The following is a 21,891-nucleotide window of genomic DNA, read 5'->3' as shown; positions in this document are numbered from 1 at the left end:
ATAGCAAATTGAACAGCACGGCTGAGAGTATGAGCAGGCCACTTAAAACCAGCATTGGCTTACTTGGATATTTACCAGTGGTGTCACGAAAACCTGCCGGGAGTGGAGATTCAGATGAATTCCAGATTCGCTGTGAATGAATGGAACATTCTGTAGTGGAGATAACAATGATTTCTCCAGTCTCTGTGGTGTGGACAGGAAAATGTAGAGCTGACCAGGGTTGAGTGGATAGCCAATTGAACAGCACCACTGCGCTTGTGAAGAAAACACTTAAAACATTGGGTTACTTGGACATTCAACAGTGGTGTAACGAAAACCTGCCGGGAGTGGAGGTTCAGAGGAATTCCAGATTCGCAGTGAATGAATGGAACATTCTCTAGTGGAGATTCCAACGATTTCTGAAGGCTGGGTCGTGTGGAAGGAAAATCAAGAACTAATCAGGATTTAGTGGAAAGCCAATTGTATAGCATGGCTGCGAGTGTGAACATGCAGCTGAAAACCAGCATTGGGTTACTTGGACATTCATCAGTGGTGTAAGGAAAACCTGCATGGAGTGGAGAGTCAGTTGAATTCCACATTCGCAGTGAATGAATGGAACATTCTGTAGAGGAGATTCCAATGATTTCTGAAGCCTGTGTTGTGTGGACAGGAAAATGAAGAGCTGACCAGGCTTGAATCGATAGCCAAGTAAACAGCAGGGCTGCGAATATGAACAGGCCGCTGAAAACCAGCATTGGGTTACTTGGACATTCAACAGTGGTGTAATGAAAACCTGCGTGGAGTTGAGAGTCAGATGAATTCCAGATTCGCAGTGAATGAATGGAACATTCTGTAGTGGAGATAACAAAGATTTCTGAAGGCTGGTAGTGTGGTGGGACAATGAAGAGCTGAACAGGGTGGAGTGAATTGTCAATTAAACAGCACGGCTGCGAGTATGAACAGGCCTCTGAAAACCAGCATTGGCTTACTTGGACATTCACAAGTGGTGTAATGTTAACCAGGCGGGAGTGGAGAATCAGATAAACTCCAGACTCGCAGTGAATGAATGGAACATTCTGTAGTGGAGATTGCAATGATTTCTGAAATCTGGATTGTGGGGACACGAAAATGAAGAGCTGACCAGTGTTGAGTGGATAGCCTGTAAAAAGCCTCGGCTTCGAATGTGAACAGACCACTGAAAACCAGTATTGCATTACTTCGACTTTCAGCAGTGGTGTAACGAAAGCCTGCGTGGAGTGCAGATTCAGATGAATTCCAGATTCCCAGTGAATGAATGGAACATCCTGTAGTGGAGATTACAATGATTTCTGAAGGCTGGGTTGTGTGCACAGGAAAATGAGGAGCAAAACAGGTTGAGTGGATAGCCAATTGAACAGCACGACTGCGAACATGAACAGGCCTCTGAAAACCAGCATTGTTTTACTTGGACATTCACAAGTGGTGTAAGATAAATCTGCAGGTAGTGGAGATTCAGTTGAATTCCAGATTCGCAGTGAATGAATGGAACATTCTGTACTGGAGATTGCAATGATTTCTCAAGTCTGGATTGTTTGGACATGAAAATGAAGAGCTGACCACAGTTGTGTGGATACCCAGTAAAAAGCAGGGCTTAGAGTGTGAACAGACCGCTGAAAACCAGCATTGTGTTACTTGGACATTCATAAGTGGTGTAATGAAAGCCTACCTGGAGTGCAGATTCAGATGAATTCCAGATTGGCAGTGAATGAATGGAACATTCTGTACTGGCGATTCCAATGATTTCTGAAGTCTGATATTGTGGAAAAGAAAATGAAAGGCTGACCAGGTTTGAGTGGATAGACAATTGAACAGCACACTGCGAGTGTGAAAAGGCGGCTGAAAACCAGCATTGGATTACTTGGTCATTCACCAGTGCTGTAATGAAAACCTGCCTGGAGCGGAGAGTCAGATGAATTGCAGAATCGCAGTGAATGAATGGAACAGTCTGTAGTGGAGAGCCCAATGATTTCTGAAGGCTGGTTTGTGTGGAGAGGAAAATGAAGAGCTGACCAATATTGAGTGGATAGCCCATTGAACAGCACTTCTGCGAGTTGAACATGCCTCTGAAAACCAGTATTGAGTTACTTGGACATTCACCAGTGGCGTAACGAAAACCTGCCAGGAGTGGAGGTTCAGAGGAATTCCAGATTCGCAGTGAATGAATGGAACATTCTCTAGTGGTGATTCCAATGATTTCTGAAGGCTGGGTTTTGTGGACACGAAAATGTAGAGCTGAACAGGGTGGAGTGGATAGCCAAATGAACAGCACGTCTCTTAGTATGAACAGGCCACTGAAAACCAGCATTGGCTTACTTGGACATTCACAAGTGGTGTAACGATAACCCGCCGGGAGTTGAGAGTCAGATGAATTTAAGATTCGCAGTGAATGAACGGAACATTCTGTGGAGGAGATACCAATTATTTCTGAAGGTTGGGTTATGAGGACAGGAAAATGTAGAGCTGAATAGGGTTGGGTGGATAGCAAATTGAACAGCACGGCTGAGTGTGTTAGCAGGCGGCTTAAAACCAGCATTGTCTTCCTTGGACATTTACCAGTGGTGTCACGAAAACCTTCCAGGAGTGGAGACGCTGATGAATTCCAGATTCGCGTGATTGAATGGAACATTCTGTAGTGGTGATTGCCAACATTTAGGAATCTGGATAGTCTGGACAGGATATTGAAGAGCTGACCGATATTGAGTGGATAGCCAATGAACAGCACGGTTTCGAGTGTGAACAGACCACTAAGAAGCAGCATTGCATTACTTGGACATTCATCAGTGGTGTAACGAAAGCCTTCCTGGAATGCAGATTCAGAGTATTTCCAGATTCACAGTGAATGAATGGAAATTTCTGTAGTAGAGATTCCAATGATTTCTGAACGCTGGGTTGTGTGGACAGGAAAATGAAGAGCTGACTAGGTTTGACTGGATTGCCAATTGAACAGCAAGGCTGTGAGTGTGAACAGCCGCTGAAAACCAGCATTGGATTACCTGGTCATTCACCAGTGTTGTTAGGAAAATCTGCCTGGTGTGGAGAGTCAGAGGAATTCCAGATTCGCAGGGAACGAATGGAACATTCTGAAGTGGAGATAAGAATGATTTCTGAAGGCTCGGTGTGTGGAAGGAAAATCAAGAGCTAACCAGCGTTCACTGGATAGCCAATTGAACAGCACGGCTGCGAGTGTTAACACGCAGCTGAAACCAGCCTTGGGTTGCTTGGACATTCACCAGTGGTGAAACGAAAACCTGCTGGGAGTGGAGAACAAGATGAATTCAAGATTCGCCTGAATGAATGAAACATTCTGTAGTGTAGATTGCAATGGTTTCTGAGGTTTGTATTGTCTGAACTGGAAAAAGAAGAACTCACCAGTGTTGAGTCGCTAGACCGTGAACAGCACGGGTTCGAGTGTGAATAGACCGCTGAAAACCATCATTGCGTTACTTGAACATTCAGCAGTGGTGCAATGAAAACCTGCCGGGAGTGGAGATTCAGATGAATTCCAGATTCGCAGTGAATGAATGGAACATTCTCTAGTGGTGATTCCAATGATTTCTGAAGGCTGGGTTTTGTGGACACGAAAATGTAGAGCTGAACAGGGTGGAATGGATAGCCAAATGAACAGCACGTCTCGTAGTAAGAACAGGCCACTGAAAACCAGCTTTGGCTTAATTGGACATTCACAAGTGGTGTAACGAAAACCTGACGGGAGTTGAGAATTAGATGAATTTCAGATTTGCCGTCAATGAATGGAACATTCTGTGGAGGAGATACCAATTGTTTCTGAAGTTTGGGTTATGTGGACAGGAAAATGGAGCTGAAGAGGGTTGAGTGGATAGCAAATTGAACAGCACGGCTGAGAGTATGAGCAGGCCACTTAAAACCAGCATTGGCTTACTTGGATATTTACCAGTGGTGTCACGAAAACCTGCCGGGAGTGGAGATTCAGATGAATTCCAGATTCGCTGTGAATGAATGGAACATTCTGTAGTGGAGATAACAATGATTTCTCCAGTCTCTGTGGTGTGGACAGGAAAATGTAGAGCTGGCCAGGGTTGAGTGGATAGCCAATTGAACAGCACCACTGCGCTTGTGAAGAAAACACTTAAAACATTGGGTTACTTGGACATTCAACAGTGGTGTAACGAAAACCTGCCGGGAGTGGAGGTTCAGAGGAATTCCAGATTCGCAGTGAATGAATGGAACATTCTCTAGTGGAGATTCCAACGATTTCTGAAGGCTGGGTCGTGTGGAAGGAAAATCAAGAACTAATCAGGATTTAGTGGAAAGCCAATTGTATAGCATGGCTGCGAGTGTGAACATGCAGCTGAAAACCAGCATTGGGTTACTTGGACATTCATCAGTGGTGTAAGGAAAACCTGCATGGAGTGGAGAGTCAGTTGAATTCCACATTCGCAGTGAATGAATGGAACATTCTGTAGAGGAGATTCCAATGATTTCTGAAGCCTGTGTTGTGTGGACAGGAAAATGAAGAGCTGACCAGGCTTGAATCGATAGCCAAGTAAACAGCAGGGCTGCGAATATGAACAGGCCGCTGAAAACCAGCATTGGGTTACTTGGACATTCAACAGTGGTGTAATGAAAACCTGCGTGGAGTTGAGAGTCAGATGAATTCCAGATTCGCAGTGAATGAATGGAACATTCTGTAGTGGAGATAACAAAGATTTCTGAAGGCTGGTAGTGTGGTGGGACAATGAAGAGCTGAACAGGGTGGAGTGAATTGTCAATTAAACAGCACGGCTGCGAGTATGAACAGGCCTCTGAAAACCAGCATTGGCTTACTTGGACATTCACAAGTGGTGTAATGTTAACCAGGCGGGAGTGGAGAATCAGATAAACTCCAGACTCGCAGTGAATGAATGGAACATTCTGTAGTGGAGATTGCAATGATTTCTGAAATCTGGATTGTGGGGACACGAAAATGAAGAGCTGACCAGTGTTGAGTGGATAGCCTGTAAAAAGCCTCGGCTTCGAATGTGAACAGACCACTGAAAACCAGTATTGCATTACTTCGACTTTCAGCAGTGGTGTAACGAAAGCCTGCGTGGAGTGCAGATTCAGATGAATTCCAGATTCCCAGTGAATGAATGGAACATCCTGTAGTGGAGATTACAATGATTTCTGAAGGCTGGGTTGTGTGCACAGGAAAATGAGGAGCAAAACAGGTTGAGTGGATAGCCAATTGAACAGCACGACTGCGAACATGAAGAGGCCTCTGAAAACCAGCATTGTTTTACTTGGACATTCACAAGTGGTGTAAGATAAATCTGCAGGTAGTGGAGATTCAGTTGAATTCCAGATTCGCAGTGAATGAATGGAACATTCTGTACTGGAGATTGCAATGATTTCTCAAGTCTGGATTGTTTGGACATGAAAATGAAGAGCTGACCACAGTTGTGTGGATACCCAGTAAAAAGCAGGGCTTAGAGTGTGAACAGACCGCTGAAAACCAGCATTGTGTTACTTGGACATTCATAAGTGGTGTAATGAAAGCCTACCTGGAGTGCAGATTCAGATGAATTCCAGATTGGCAGTGAATGAATGGAACATTCTGTACTGGCGATTCCAATGATTTCTGAAGTCTGATATTGTGGAAAAGAAAATGAAAGGCTGACCAGGTTTGAGTGGATAGACAATTGAACAGCACACTGCGAGTGTGAAAAGGCGGCTGAAAACCAGCATTGGATTACTTGGTCATTCACCAGTGCTGTAATGAAAACCTGCCTGGAGCGGAGAGTCAGATGAATTGCAGAATCGCAGTGAATGAATGGAACAGTCTGTAGTGGAGAGCCCAATGATTTCTGAAGGCTGGTTTGTGTGGAGAGGAAAATGAAGAGCTGACCAATATTGAGTGGATAGCCCATTGAACAGCACTTCTGCGAGTTGAACATGCCTCTGAAAACCAGTATTGAGTTACTTGGACATTCACCAGTGGCGTAACGAAAACCTGCCAGGAGTGGAGGTTCAGATGAATTCCAGATTCGCAGTGAATGAATGGAACATTCTCTAGTGGTGATTCCAATGATTTCTGAAGGCTGGGTTTTGTGGACACGAAAATGTAGAGCTGAACAGGGTGGAATGGATAGCCAAATGAACAGCACGTCTCTTAGTATGAACAGGCCACTGAAAACCAGCATTGGCTTACTTGGACATTCACAAGTGGTGTAACGATAACCCGCCGGGAGTTGAGAGTCAGATGAATTTAAGATTCGCAGTGAATGAACGGAACATTCTGTGGAGGAGATACCAATTATTTCTGAAGGTTGGGTTATGAGGACAGGAAAATGTAGAGCTGAATAGGGTTGGGTGGATAGCAAATTGAACAGCACGGCTGAGTGTGTTAGCAGGCGGCTTAAAACCAGCATTGTCTTCCTTGGACATTTACCAGTGGTGTCACGAAAACCTTCCAGGAGTGGAGACGCTGATGAATTCCAGATTCGCGTGATTGAATGGAACATTCTGTAGTGGTGATTGCCAACATTTAGGAATCTGGATAGTCTGGACAGGATATTGAAGAGCTGACCGATATTGAGTGGATAGCCAATGAACAGCACGGTTTCGAGTGTGAACAGACCACTAAGAAGCAGCATTGCATTACTTGGACATTCATCAGTGGTGTAACGAAAGCCTTCCTGGAATGCAGATTCAGAGTATTTCCAGATTCACAGTGAATGAATGGAAATTTCTGTAGTAGAGATTCCAATGATTTCTGAACGCTGGGTTGTGTGGACAGGAAAATGAAGAGCTGACTAGGTTTGACTGGATTGCCAATTGAACAGCAAGGCTGTGAGTGTGAACAGCCGCTGAAAACCAGCATTGGATTACCTGGTCATTCACCAGTGTTGTTAGGAAAATCTGCCTGGTGTGGAGAGTCAGAGGAATTCCAGATTCGCAGGGAACGAATGGAACATTCTGAAGTGGAGATAAGAATGATTTCTGAAGGCTCGGTGTGTGGAAGGAAAATCAAGAGCTAACCAGCGTTCACTGGATAGCCAATTGAACAGCACGGCTGCGAGTGTTAACACGCAGCTGAAACCAGCCTTGGGTTGCTTGGACATTCACCAGTGGTGAAACGAAAACCTGCTGGGAGTGGAGAACAAGATGAATTCAAGATTCGCCTGAATGAATGAAACATTCTGTAGTGTAGATTGCAATGGTTTCTGAGGTTTGTATTGTCTGAACTGGAAAAAGAAGAACTCACCAGTGTTGAGTCGCTAGACCGTGAACAGCACGGGTTCGAGTGTGAATAGACCGCTGAAAACCATCATTGCGTTACTTGAACATTCAGCAGTGGTGCAATGAAAACCTGCCGGGAGTGGAGATTCAGATGAATTCCAGATTCGCAGTGAATGAATGGAACATTCTCTAGTGGTGATTCCAATGATTTCTGAAGGCTGGGTTTTGTGGACACGAAAATGTAGAGCTGAACAGGGTGGAATGGATAGCCAAATGAACAGCACGTCTCGTAGTAAGAACAGGCCACTGAAAACCAGCTTTGGCTTAATTGGACATTCACAAGTGGTGTAACGAAAACCTGACGGGAGTTGAGAATTAGATGAATTTCAGATTTGCCGTCAATGAATGGAACATTCTGTGGAGGAGATACCAATTGTTTCTGAAGTTTGGGTTATGTGGACAGGAAAATGGAGCTGAAGAGGGTTGAGTGGATAGCAAATTGAACAGCACGGCTGAGAGTATGAGCAGGCCACTTAAAACCAGCATTGGCTTACTTGGATATTTACCAGTGGTGTCACGAAAACCTGCCGGGAGTGGAGATTCAGATGAATTCCAGATTCGCTGTGAATGAATGGAACATTCTGTAGTGGAGATAACAATGATTTCTCCAGTCTCTGTGGTGTGGACAGGAAAATGTAGAGCTGGCCAGGGTTGAGTGGATAGCCAATTGAACAGCACCACTGCGCTTGTGAAGAAAACACTTAAAACATTGGGTTACTTGGACATTCAACAGTGGTGTAACGAAAACCTGCCGGGAGTGGAGGTTCAGAGGAATTCCAGATTCGCAGTGAATGAATGGAACATTCTCTAGTGGAGATTCCAACGATTTCTGAAGGCTGGGTCGTGTGGAAGGAAAATCAAGAACTAATCAGGATTTAGTGGAAAGCCAATTGTATAGCATGGCTGCGAGTGTGAACATGCAGCTGAAAACCAGCATTGGGTTACTTGGACATTCATCAGTGGTGTAAGGAAAACCTGCATGGAGTGGAGAGTCAGTTGAATTCCACATTCGCAGTGAATGAATGGAACATTCTGTAGAGGAGATTCCAATGATTTCTGAAGCCTGTGTTGTGTGGACAGGAAAATGAAGAGCTGACCAGGCTTGAATCGATAGCCAAGTAAACAGCAGGGCTGCGAATATGAACAGGCCGCTGAAAACCAGCATTGGGTTACTTGGACATTCAACAGTGGTGTAATGAAAACCTGCGTGGAGTTGAGAGTCAGATGAATTCCAGATTCGCAGTGAATGAATGGAACATTCTGTAGTGGAGATAACAAAGATTTCTGAAGGCTGGTAGTGTGGTGGGACAATGAAGAGCTGAACAGGGTGGAGTGAATTGTCAATTAAACAGCACGGCTGCGAGTATGAACAGGCCTCTGAAAACCAGCATTGGCTTACTTGGACATTCACAAGTGGTGTAATGTTAACCAGGCGGGAGTGGAGAATCAGATAAACTCCAGACTCGCAGTGAATGAATGGAACATTCTGTAGTGGAGATTGCAATGATTTCTGAAATCTGGATTGTGGGGACACGAAAATGAAGAGCTGACCAGTGTTGAGTGGATAGCCTGTAAAAAGCCTCGGCTTCGAATGTGAACAGACCACTGAAAACCAGTATTGCATTACTTCGACTTTCAGCAGTGGTGTAACGAAAGCCTGCGTGGAGTGCAGATTCAGATGAATTCCAGATTCCCAGTGAATGAATGGAACATCCTGTAGTGGAGATTACAATGATTTCTGAAGGCTGGGTTGTGTGCACAGGAAAATGAGGAGCAAAACAGGTTGAGTGGATAGCCAATTGAACAGCACGACTGCGAACATGAAGAGGCCTCTGAAAACCAGCATTGTTTTACTTGGACATTCACAAGTGGTGTAAGATAAATCTGCAGGTAGTGGAGATTCAGTTGAATTCCAGATTCGCAGTGAATGAATGGAACATTCTGTACTGGAGATTGCAATGATTTCTCAAGTCTGGATTGTTTGGACATGAAAATGAAGAGCTGACCACAGTTGTGTGGATACCCAGTAAAAAGCAGGGCTTAGAGTGTGAACAGACCGCTGAAAACCAGCATTGTGTTACTTGGACATTCATAAGTGGTGTAATGAAAGCCTACCTGGAGTGCAGATTCAGATGAATTCCAGATTGGCAGTGAATGAATGGAACATTCTGTACTGGCGATTCCAATGATTTCTGAAGTCTGATATTGTGGAAAAGAAAATGAAAGGCTGACCAGGTTTGAGTGGATAGACAATTGAACAGCACACTGCGAGTGTGAAAAGGCGGCTGAAAACCAGCATTGGATTACTTGGTCATTCACCAGTGCTGTAATGAAAACCTGCCTGGAGCGGAGAGTCAGATGAATTGCAGAATCGCAGTGAATGAATGGAACAGTCTGTAGTGGAGAGCCCAATGATTTCTGAAGGCTGGTTTGTGTGGAGAGGAAAATGAAGAGCTGACCAATATTGAGTGGATAGCCCATTGAACAGCACTTCTGCGAGTTGAACATGCCTCTGAAAACCAGTATTGAGTTACTTGGACATTCACCAGTGGCGTAACGAAAACCTGCCAGGAGTGGAGGTTCAGATGAATTCCAGATTCGCAGTGAATGAATGGAACATTCTCTAGTGGTGATTCCAATGATTTCTGAAGGCTGGGTTTTGTGGACACGAAAATGTAGAGCTGAACAGGGTGGAGTGGATAGCCAAATGAACAGCACGTCTCTTAGTATGAACAGGCCACTGAAAACCAGCATTGGCTTACTTGGACATTCACAAGTGGTGTAACGATAACCCGCCGGGAGTTGAGAGTCAGATGAATTTAAGATTCGCAGTGAATGAACGGAACATTCTGTGGAGGAGATACCAATTATTTCTGAAGGTTGGGTTATGAGGACAGGAAAATGTAGAGCTGAATAGGGTTGGGTGGATAGCAAATTGAACAGCACGGCTGAGTGTGTTAGCAGGCGGCTTAAAACCAGCATTGTCTTCCTTGGACATTTACCAGTGGTGTCACGAAAACCTTCCAGGAGTGGAGACTCTGATGAATTCCAGATTCGCGTGATTGAATGGAACATTCTGTAGTGGTGATTGCCAACATTTAGGAATCTGGATAGTCTGGACAGGATATTGAAGAGCTGACCGATATTGAGTGGATAGCCAATGAACAGCACGGTTTCGAGTGTGAACAGACCACTAAGAAGCAGCATTGCATTACTTGGACATTCATCAGTGGTGTAACGAAAGCCTTCCTGGAATGCAGATTCAGAGTATTTCCAGATTCACAGTGAATGAATGGAAATTTCTGTAGTAGAGATTCCAATGATTTCTGAACGCTGGGTTGTGTGGACAGGAAAATGAAGAGCTGACTAGGTTTGACTGGATTGCCAATTGAACAGCAAGGCTGTGAGTGTGAACAGCCGCTGAAAACCAGCATTGGATTACCTGGTCATTCACCAGTGTTGTTAGGAAAATCTGCCTGGTGTGGAGAGTCAGAGGAATTCCAGATTCGCAGGGAACGAATGGAACATTCTGAAGTGGAGATAAGAATGATTTCTGAAGGCTCGGTGTGTGGAAGGAAAATCAAGAGCTAACCAGCGTTCACTGGATAGCCAATTGAACAGCACGGCTGCGAGTGTTAACACGCAGCTGAAACCAGCCTTGGGTTGCTTGGACATTCACCAGTGGTGAAACGAAAACCTGCTGGGAGTGGAGAACAAGATGAATTCAAGATTCGCCTGAATGAATGAAACATTCTGTAGTGTAGATTGCAATGGTTTCTGAGGTTTGTATTGTCTGAACTGGAAAAAGAAGAACTCACCAGTGTTGAGTCGCTAGACCGTGAACAGCACGGGTTCGAGTGTGAATAGACCGCTGAAAACCATCATTGCGTTACTTGAACATTCAGCAGTGGTGCAATGAAAACCTGCCGGGAGTGGAGATTCAGATGAATTCCAGATTCGCAGTGAATGAATGGAACATTCTCTAGTGGTGATTCCAATGATTTCTGAAGGCTGGGTTTTGTGGACACGAAAATGTAGAGCTGAACAGGGTGGAATGGATAGCCAAATGAACAGCACGTCTCGTAGTAAGAACAGGCCACTGAAAACCAGCTTTGGCTTAATTGGACAGTCACAAGTGGTGTAACGGAAACCTGACGGGAGTTGAGAATTAGATGAATTTCAGATTTGCCGTCAATGAATGGAACATTCTGTGGAGGAGATACCAATTGTTTCTGAAGTTTGGGTTATGTGGACAGGAAAATGGAGCTGAAGAGGGTTGAGTGGATAGCAAATTGAACAGCACGGCTGAGAGTATGAGCAGGCCACTTAAAACCAGCATTGGCTTACTTGGATATTTACCAGTGGTGTCACGAAAACCTGCCGGGAGTGGAGATTCAGATGAATTCCAGATTCGCTGTGAATGAATGGAACATTCTGTAGTGGAGATAACAATGATTTCTCCAGTCTCTGTGGTGTGGACAGGAAAATGTAGAGCTGGCCAGGGTTGAGTGGATAGCCAATTGAACAGCACCACTGCGCTTGTGAAGAAAACACTTAAAACATTGGGTTACTTGGACATTCAACAGTGGTGTAACGAAAACCTGCCGGGAGTGGAGGTTCAGAGGAATTCCAGATTCGCAGTGAATGAATGGAACATTCTCTAGTGGAGATTCCAACGATTTCTGAAGGCTGGGTCGTGTGGAAGGAAAATCAAGAACTAATCAGGATTTAGTGGAAAGCCAATTGTATAGCATGGCTGCGAGTGTGAACATGCAGCTGAAAACCAGCATTGGGTTACTTGGACATTCATCAGTGGTGTAAGGAAAACCTGCATGGAGTGGAGAGTCAGTTGAATTCCACATTCGCAGTGAATGAATGGAACATTCTGTAGAGGAGATTCCAATGATTTCTGAAGCCTGTGTTGTGTGGACAGGAAAATGAAGAGCTGACCAGGCTTGAATCGATAGCCAAGTAAACAGCAGGGCTGCGAATATGAACAGGCCGCTGAAAACCAGCATTGGGTTACTTGGACATTCAACAGTGGTGTAATGAAAACCTGCGTGGAGTTGAGAGTCAGATGAATTCCAGATTCGCAGTGAATGAATGGAACATTCTGTAGTGGAGATAACAAAGATTTCTGAAGGCTGGTAGTGTGGTGGGACAATGAAGAGCTGAACAGGGTGGAGTGAATTGTCAATTAAACAGCACGGCTGCGAGTATGAACAGGCCTCTGAAAACCAGCATTGGCTTACTTGGACATTCACAAGTGGTGTAATGTTAACCAGGCGGGAGTGGAGAATCAGATAAACTCCAGACTCGCAGTGAATGAATGGAACATTCTGTAGTGGAGATTGCAATGATTTCTGAAATCTGGATTGTGGGGACACGAAAATGAAGAGCTGACCAGTGTTGAGTGGATAGCCTGTAAAAAGCCTCGGCTTCGAATGTGAACAGACCACTGAAAACCAGTATTGCATTACTTCGACTTTCAGCAGTGGTGTAACGAAAGCCTGCGTGGAGTGCAGATTCAGATGAATTCCAGATTCCCAGTGAATGAATGGAACATCCTGTAGTGGAGATTACAATGATTTCTGAAGGCTGGGTTGTGTGCACAGGAAAATGAGGAGCAAAACAGGTTGAGTGGATAGCCAATTGAACAGCACGACTGCGAACATGAAGAGGCCTCTGAAAACCAGCATTGTTTTACTTGGACATTCACAAGTGGTGTAAGATAAATCTGCAGGTAGTGGAGATTCAGTTGAATTCCAGATTCGCAGTGAATGAATGGAACATTCTGTACTGGAGATTGCAATGATTTCTCAAGTCTGGATTGTTTGGACATGAAAATGAAGAGCTGACCACAGTTGTGTGGATACCCAGTAAAAAGCAGGGCTTAGAGTGTGAACAGACCGCTGAAAACCAGCATTGTGTTACTTGGACATTCATAAGTGGTGTAATGAAAGCCTACCTGGAGTGCAGATTCAGATGAATTCCAGATTGGCAGTGAATGAATGGAACATTCTGTACTGGCGATTCCAATGATTTCTGAAGTCTGATATTGTGGAAAAGAAAATGAAAGGCTGACCAGGTTTGAGTGGATAGACAATTGAACAGCACACTGCGAGTGTGAAAAGGCGGCTGAAAACCAGCATTGGATTACTTGGTCATTCACCAGTGCTGTAATGAAAACCTGCCTGGAGCGGAGAGTCAGATGAATTGCAGAATCGCAGTGAATGAATGGAACAGTCTGTAGTGGAGAGCCCAATGATTTCTGAAGGCTGGTTTGTGTGGAGAGGAAAATGAAGAGCTGACCAATATTGAGTGGATAGCCCATTGAACAGCACTTCTGCGAGTTGAACATGCCTCTGAAAACCAGTATTGAGTTACTTGGACATTCACCAGTGGCGTAACGAAAACCTGCCAGGAGTGGAGGTTCAGATGAATTCCAGATTCGCAGTGAATGAATGGAACATTCTCTAGTGGTGATTCCAATGATTTCTGAAGGCTGGGTTTTGTGGACACGAAAATGTAGAGCTGAACAGGGTGGAATGGATAGCCAAATGAACAGCACGTCTCTTAGTATGAACAGGCCACTGAAAACCAGCATTGGCTTACTTGGACATTCACAAGTGGTGTAACGATAACCCGCCGGGAGTTGAGAGTCAGATGAATTTAAGATTCGCAGTGAATGAACGGAACATTCTGTGGAGGAGATACCAATTATTTCTGAAGGTTGGGTTATGAGGACAGGAAAATGTAGAGCTGAATAGGGTTGGGTGGATAGCAAATTGAACAGCACGGCTGAGTGTGTTAGCAGGCGGCTTAAAACCAGCATTGTCTTCCTTGGACATTTACCAGTGGTGTCACGAAAACCTTCCAGGAGTGGAGACGCTGATGAATTCCAGATTCGCGTGATTGAATGGAACATTCTGTAGTGGTGATTGCCAACATTTAGGAATCTGGATAGTCTGGACAGGATATTGAAGAGCTGACCGATATTGAGTGGATAGCCAATGAACAGCACGGTTTCGAGTGTGAACAGACCACTAAGAAGCAGCATTGCATTACTTGGACATTCATCAGTGGTGTAACGAAAGCCTTCCTGGAATGCAGATTCAGAGTATTTCCAGATTCACAGTGAATGAATGGAAATTTCTGTAGTAGAGATTCCAATGATTTCTGAACGCTGGGTTGTGTGGACAGGAAAATGAAGAGCTGACTAGGTTTGACTGGATTGCCAATTGAACAGCAAGGCTGTGAGTGTGAACAGCCGCTGAAAACCAGCATTGGATTACCTGGTCATTCACCAGTGTTGTTAGGAAAATCTGCCTGGTGTGGAGAGTCAGAGGAATTCCAGATTCGCAGGGAACGAATGGAACATTCTGAAGTGGAGATAAGAATGATTTCTGAAGGCTCGGTGTGTGGAAGGAAAATCAAGAGCTAACCAGCGTTCACTGGATAGCCAATTGAACAGCACGGCTGCGAGTGTTAACACGCAGCTGAAACCAGCCTTGGGTTGCTTGGACATTCACCAGTGGTGAAACGAAAACCTGCTGGGAGTGGAGAACAAGATGAATTCAAGATTCGCCTGAATGAATGAAACATTCTGTAGTGTAGATTGCAATGGTTTCTGAGGTTTGTATTGTCTGAACTGGAAAAAGAAGAACTCACCAGTGTTGAGTCGCTAGACCGTGAACAGCACGGGTTCGAGTGTGAATAGACCGCTGAAAACCATCATTGCGTTACTTGAACATTCAGCAGTGGTGCAATGAAAACCTGCCGGGAGTGGAGATTCAGATGAATTCCAGATTCGCAGTGAATGAATGGAACATTCTCTAGTGGTGATTCCAATGATTTCTGAAGGCTGGGTTTTGTGGACACGAAAATGTAGAGCTGAACAGGGTGGAATGGATAGCCAAATGAACAGCACGTCTCGTAGTAAGAACAGGCCACTGAAAACCAGCTTTGGCTTAATTGGACATTCACAAGTGGTGTAACGAAAACCTGACGGGAGTTGAGAATTAGATGAATTTCAGATTTGCCGTCAATGAATGGAACATTCTGTGGAGGAGATACCAATTGTTTCTGAAGTTTGGGTTATGTGGACAGGAAAATGGAGCTGAAGAGGGTTGAGTGGATAGCAAATTGAACAGCACGGCTGAGAGTATGAGCAGGCCACTTAAAACCAGCATTGGCTTACTTGGATATTTACCAGTGGTGTCACGAAAACCTGCCGGGAGTGGAGATTCAGATGAATTCCAGATTCGCTGTGAATGAATGGAACATTCTGTAGTGGAGATAACAATGATTTCTCCAGTCTCTGTGGTGTGGACAGGAAAATGTAGAGCTGGCCAGGGTTGAGTGGATAGCCAATTGAACAGCACCACTGCGCTTGTGAAGAAAACACTTAAAACATTGGGTTACTTGGACATTCAACAGTGGTGTAACGAAAACCTGCCGGGAGTGGAGGTTCAGAGGAATTCCAGATTCGCAGTGAATGAATGGAACATTCTCTAGTGGAGATTCCAACGATTTCTGAAGGCTGGGTCGTGTGGAAGGAAAATCAAGAACTAATCAGGATTTAGTGGAAAGCCAATTGTATAGCATGGCTGCGAGTGTGAACATGCAGCTGAAAACCAGCATTGGGTTACTTGGACATTCATCAGTGGTGTAAGGAAAACCTGCATGGAGTGGAGAGTCAGTTGAATTCCACATTCGCAGTGAATGAATGGAACATTCTGTAGAGGAGATTCCAATGATTTCTGAAGCCTGTGTTGTGTGGACAGGAAAATGAAGAGCTGACCAGGCTTGAATCGATAGCCAAGTAAACAGCAGGGCTGCGAATATGAACAGGCCGCTGAAAACCAGCATTGGGTTACTTGGACATTCAACAGTGGTGTAATGAAAACCTGCGTGGAGTTGAGAGTCAGATGAATTCCAGATTCGCAGTGAATGAATGGAACATTCTGTAGTGGAGATAACAAAGATTTCTGAAGGCTGGTAGTGTGGTGGGACAATGAAGAGCTGAACAGGGTGGAGTGAATTGTCAATTAAACAGCACGGCTGCGAGTATGAACAGGCCTCTGAAAACCAGCATTGGCTTACTTGGACATTCACAAGTGGTGTAATGTTAACCAGGCGGGAGTGGAGAATCAGATAAACTCCAGACTCGCAGTGAATGAATGGAACATTCTGTAGTGGAGATTGCAATGATTTCTGAAATCTGGATTGTGGGGACACGAAAATGAAGAGCTGACCAGTGTTGAGTGGATAGCCTGTAAAAAGCCTCGGCTTCGAATGTGAACAGACCACTGAAAACCAGTATTGCATTACTTCGACTTTCAGCAGTGGTGTAACGAAAGCCTGCGTGGAGTGCAGATTCAGATGAATTCCAGATTCCCAGTGAATGAATGGAACATCCTGTAGTGGAGATTACAATGATTTCTGAAGGCTGGGTTGTGTGCACAGGAAAATGAGGAGCAAAACAGGTTGAGTGGATAGCCAATTGAACAGCACGACTGCGAACATGAACAGGCCTCTGAAAACCAGCATTGTTTTACTTGGACATTCACAAGTGGTGTAAGATAAATCTGCAGGTAGTGGAGATTCAGTTGAATTCCAGATTCGCAGTGAATGAATGGAACATTCTGTACTGGAGATTGCAATGATTTCTCAAGTCTGGATTGTTTGGACATGAAAATGAAGAGCTGACCACAGTTGTGTGGATACCCAGTAAAAAGCAGGGCTTAGAGTGTGAACAGACCGCTGAAAACCAGCATTGTGTTACTTGGACATTCATAAGTGGTGTAATGAAAGCCTACCTGGAGTGCAGATTCAGATGAATTCCAGATTGGCAGTGAATGAATGGAACATTCTGTACTGGCGATTCCAATGATTTCTGAAGTCTGATATTGTGGAAAAGAAAATGAAAGGCTGACCAGGTTTGAGTGGATAGACAATTGAACAGCACACTGCGAGTGTGAAAAGGCGGCTGAAAACCAGCATTGGATTACTTGGTCATTCACCAGTGCTGTAATGAAAACCTGCCTGGAGCGGAGAGTCAGATGAATTGCAGAATCGCAGTGAATGAATGGAACAGTCTGTAGTGGAGAGCCCAATGATTTCTGAAGGCTGGTTTGTGTGGAGAGGAAAATGAAGAGCTGACCAATATTGAGTGGATAGCCCATTGAACAGCACTTCTGCGAGTTGAACATGCCTCTGAAAACCAGTATTGAGTTACTTGGACATTCACCAGTGGCGTAACGAAAACCTGCCAGGAGTGGAGGTTCAGATGAATTCCAGATTCGCAGTGAATGAATGGAACATTCTCTAGTGGTGATTCCAATGATTTCTGAAGGCTGGGTTTTGTGGACACGAAAATGTAGAGCTGAACAGGGTGGAGTGGATAGCCAAATGAACAGCACGTCTCTTAGTATGAACAGGCCACTGAAAACCAGCATTGGCTTACTTGGACATTCACAAGTGGTGTAACGATAACCCGCCGGGAGTTGAGAGTCAGATGAATTTAAGATTCGCAGTGAATGAACGGAACATTCTGTGGAGGAGATACCAATTATTTCTGAAGGTTGGGTTATGAGGACAGGAAAATGTAGAGCTGAATAGGGTTGGGTGGATAGCAAATTGAACAGCACGGCTGAGTGTGTTAGCAGGCGGCTTAAAACCAGCATTGTCTTCCTTGGACATTTACCAGTGGTGTCACGAAAACCTTCCAGGAGTGGAGACGCTGATGAATTCCAGATTCGCGTGATTGAATGGAACATTCTGTAGTGGTGATTGCCAACATTTAGGAATCTGGATAGTCTGGACAGGATATTGAAGAGCTGACCGATATTGAGTGGATAGCCAATGAACAGCACGGTTTCGAGTGTGAACAGACCACTAAGAAGCAGCATTGCATTACTTGGACATTCATCAGTGGTGTAACGAAAGCCTTCCTGGAATGCAGATTCAGAGTATTTCCAGATTCACAGTGAATGAATGGAAATTTCTGTAGTAGAGATTCCAATGATTTCTGAACGCTGGGTTGTGTGGACAGGAAAATGAAGAGCTGACTAGGTTTGACTGGATTGCCAATTGAACAGCAAGGCTGTGAGTGTGAACAGCCGCTGAAAACCAGCATTGGATTACCTGGTCATTCACCAGTGTTGTTAGGAAAATCTGCCTGGTGTGGAGAGTCAGAGGAATTCCAGATTCGCAGGGAACGAATGGAACATTCTGAAGTGGAGATAAGAATGATTTCTGAAGGCTCGGTGTGTGGAAGGAAAATCAAGAGCTAACCAGCGTTCACTGGATAGCCAATTGAACAGCACGGCTGCGAGTGTTAACACGCAGCTGAAACCAGCCTTGGGTTGCTTGGACATTCACCAGTGGTGAAACGAAAACCTGCTGGGAGTGGAGAACAAGATGAATTCAAGATTCGCCTGAATGAATGAAACATTCTGTAGTGTAGATTGCAATGGTTTCTGAGGTTTGTATTGTCTGAACTGGAAAAAGAAGAACTCACCAGTGTTGAGTCGCTAGACCGTGAACAGCACGGGTTCGAGTGTGAATAGACCGCTGAAAACCATCATTGCGTTACTTGAACATTCAGCAGTGGTGCAATGAAAACCTGCCGGGAGTGGAGATTCAGATGAATTCCAGATTCGCAGTGAATGAATGGAACATTCTCTAGTGGTGATTCCAATGATTTCTGAAGGCTGGGTTTTGTGGACACGAAAATGTAGAGCTGAACAGGGTGGAATGGATAGCCAAATGAACAGCACGTCTCGTAGTAAGAACAGGCCACTGAAAACCAGCTTTGGCTTAATTGGACATTCACAAGTGGTGTAACGAAAACCTGACGGGAGTTGAGAATTAGATGAATTTCAGATTTGCCGTCAATGAATGGAACATTCTGTGGAGGAGATACCAATTGTTTCTGAAGTTTGGGTTATGTGGACAGGAAAATGGAGCTGAAGAGGGTTGAGTGGATAGCAAATTGAACAGCACGGCTGAGAGTATGAGCAGGCCACTTAAAACCAGCATTGGCTTACTTGGATATTTACCAGTGGTGTCACGAAAACCTGCCGGGAGTGGAGATTCAGATGAATTCCAGATTCGCTGTGAATGAATGGAACATTCTGTAGTGGAGATAACAATGATTTCTCCAGTCTCTGTGGTGTGGACAGGAAAATGTAGAGCTGGCCAGGGTTGAGTGGATAGCCAATTGAACAGCACCACTGCGCTTGTGAAGAAAACACTTAAAACATTGGGTTACTTGGACATTCAACAGTGGTGTAACGAAAACCTGCCGGGAGTGGAGGTTCAGAGGAATTCCAGATTCGCAGTGAATGAATGGAACATTCTCTAGTGGAGATTCCAACGATTTCTGAAGGCTGGGTCGTGTGGAAGGAAAATCAAGAACTAATCAGGATTTAGTGGAAAGCCAATTGTATAGCATGGCTGCGAGTGTGAACATGCAGCTGAAAACCAGCATTGGGTTACTTGGACATTCATCAGTGGTGTAAGGAAAACCTGCATGGAGTGGAGAGTCAGTTGAATTCCACATTCGCAGTGAATGAATGGAACATTCTGTAGAGGAGATTCCAATGATTTCTGAAGCCTGTGTTGTGTGGACAGGAAAATGAAGAGCTGACCAGGCTTGAATCGATAGCCAAGTAAACAGCAGGGCTGCGAATATGAACAGGCCGCTGAAAACCAGCATTGGGTTACTTGGACATTCAACAGTGGTGTAATGAAAACCTGCGTGGAGTTGAGAGTCAGATGAATTCCAGATTCGCAGTGAATGAATGGAACATTCTGTAGTGGAGATAACAAAGATTTCTGAAGGCTGGTAGTGTGGTGGGACAATGAAGAGCTGAACAGGGTGGAGTGAATTGTCAATTAAACAGCACGGCTGCGAGTATGAACAGGCCTCTGAAAACCAGCATTGGCTTACTTGGACATTCACAAGTGGTGTAATGTTAACCAGGCGGGAGTGGAGAATCAGATAAACTCCAGACTCGCAGTGAATGAATGGCACATTCTGTAGTGGAGATTGCAATGATTTCTGAAATCTGGATTGTGGGGACACGAAAATGAAGAGCTGACCAGTGTTGAGTGGATAGCCTGTAAAAAGCCTCGGCTTCGAATGTGAACAGACCACTGAAAACCAGTATTGCATTACTTCGACTTTCAGCAGTGGTGTAACGAAAGCCTGCGTGGAGTGCAGATTCAGATGAATTCCAGATTCCCAGTGAATGAATGGAACATCCTGTAGTGGAGATTACAATGATTTCTGAAGGCTGGGTTGTGTGCACAGGAAAATGAGGAGCAAAACAGGTTGAGTGGATAGCCAATTGAACAGCACGACTGCGAACATGAACAGGCCTCTGAAAACCAGCATTGTTTTACTTGGACATTCACAAGTGGTGTAAGATAAATCTGCAGGTAGTGGAGATTCAGTTGAATTCCAGATTCGCAGTGAATGAATGGAACATTCTGTACTGGAGATTGCAATGATTTCTCAAGTCTGGATTGTTTGGACATGAAAATGAAGAGCTGACCACAGTTGTGTGGATACCCAGTAAAAAGCAGGGCTTAGAGTGTGAACAGACCGCTGAAAACCAGCATTGTGTTACTTGGACATTCATAAGTGGTGTAATGAAAGCCTACCTGGAGTGCAGATTCAGATGAATTCCAGATTGGCAGTGAATGAATGGAACATTCTGTACTGGCGATTCCAATGATTTCTGAAGTCTGATATTGTGGAAAAGAAAATGAAAGGCTGACCAGGTTTGAGTGGATAGACAATTGAACAGCACACTGCGAGTGTGAAAAGGCGGCTGAAAACCAGCATTGGATTACTTGGTCATTCACCAGTGCTGTAATGAAAACCTGCCTGGAGCGGAGAGTCAGATGAATTGCAGAATCGCAGTGAATGAATGGAACAGTCTGTAGTGGAGAGCCCAATGATTTCTGAAGGCTGGTTTGTGTGGAGAGGAAAATGAAGAGCTGACCAATATTGAGTGGATAGCCCATTGAACAGCACTTCTGCGAGTTGAACATGCCTCTGAAAACCAGTATTGAGTTACTTGGACATTCACCAGTGGCGTAACGAAAACCTGCCAGGAGTGGAGGTTCAGAGGAATTCCAGATTCGCAGTGAATGAATGGAACATTCTCTAGTGGTGATTCCAATGATTTCTGAAGGCTGGGTTTTGTGGACACGAAAATGTAGAGCTGAACAGGGTGGAGTGGATAGCCAAATGAACAGCACGTCTCTTAGTATGAACAGGCCACTGAAAACCAGCATTGGCTTACTTGGACATTCACAAGTGGTGTAACGATAACCCGCCGGGAGTTGAGAGTCAGATGAATTTAAGATTCGCAGTGAATGAACGGAACATTCTGTGGAGGAGATACCAATTATTTCTGAAGGTTGGGTTATGAGGACAGGAAAATGTAGAGCTGAATAGGGTTGGGTGGATAGCAAATTGAACAGCACGGCTGAGTGTGTTAGCAGGCGGCTTAAAACCAGCATTGTCTTCCTTGGACATTTACCAGTGGTGTCACGAAAACCTTCCAGGAGTGGAGACGCTGATGAATTCCAGATTCG

The sequence above is a fragment of the Sorex fumeus genome, unplaced genomic scaffold, assembly GCF_029834395.1.
Source record: "Sorex fumeus unplaced genomic scaffold, SorFum_2.1 ptg000248l, whole genome shotgun sequence".
NCBI classification, from domain to species: Eukaryota; Metazoa; Chordata; class Mammalia; order Eulipotyphla; family Soricidae; genus Sorex; species Sorex fumeus.
Note: the sequence above shows the minus strand (reverse complement) of the source record.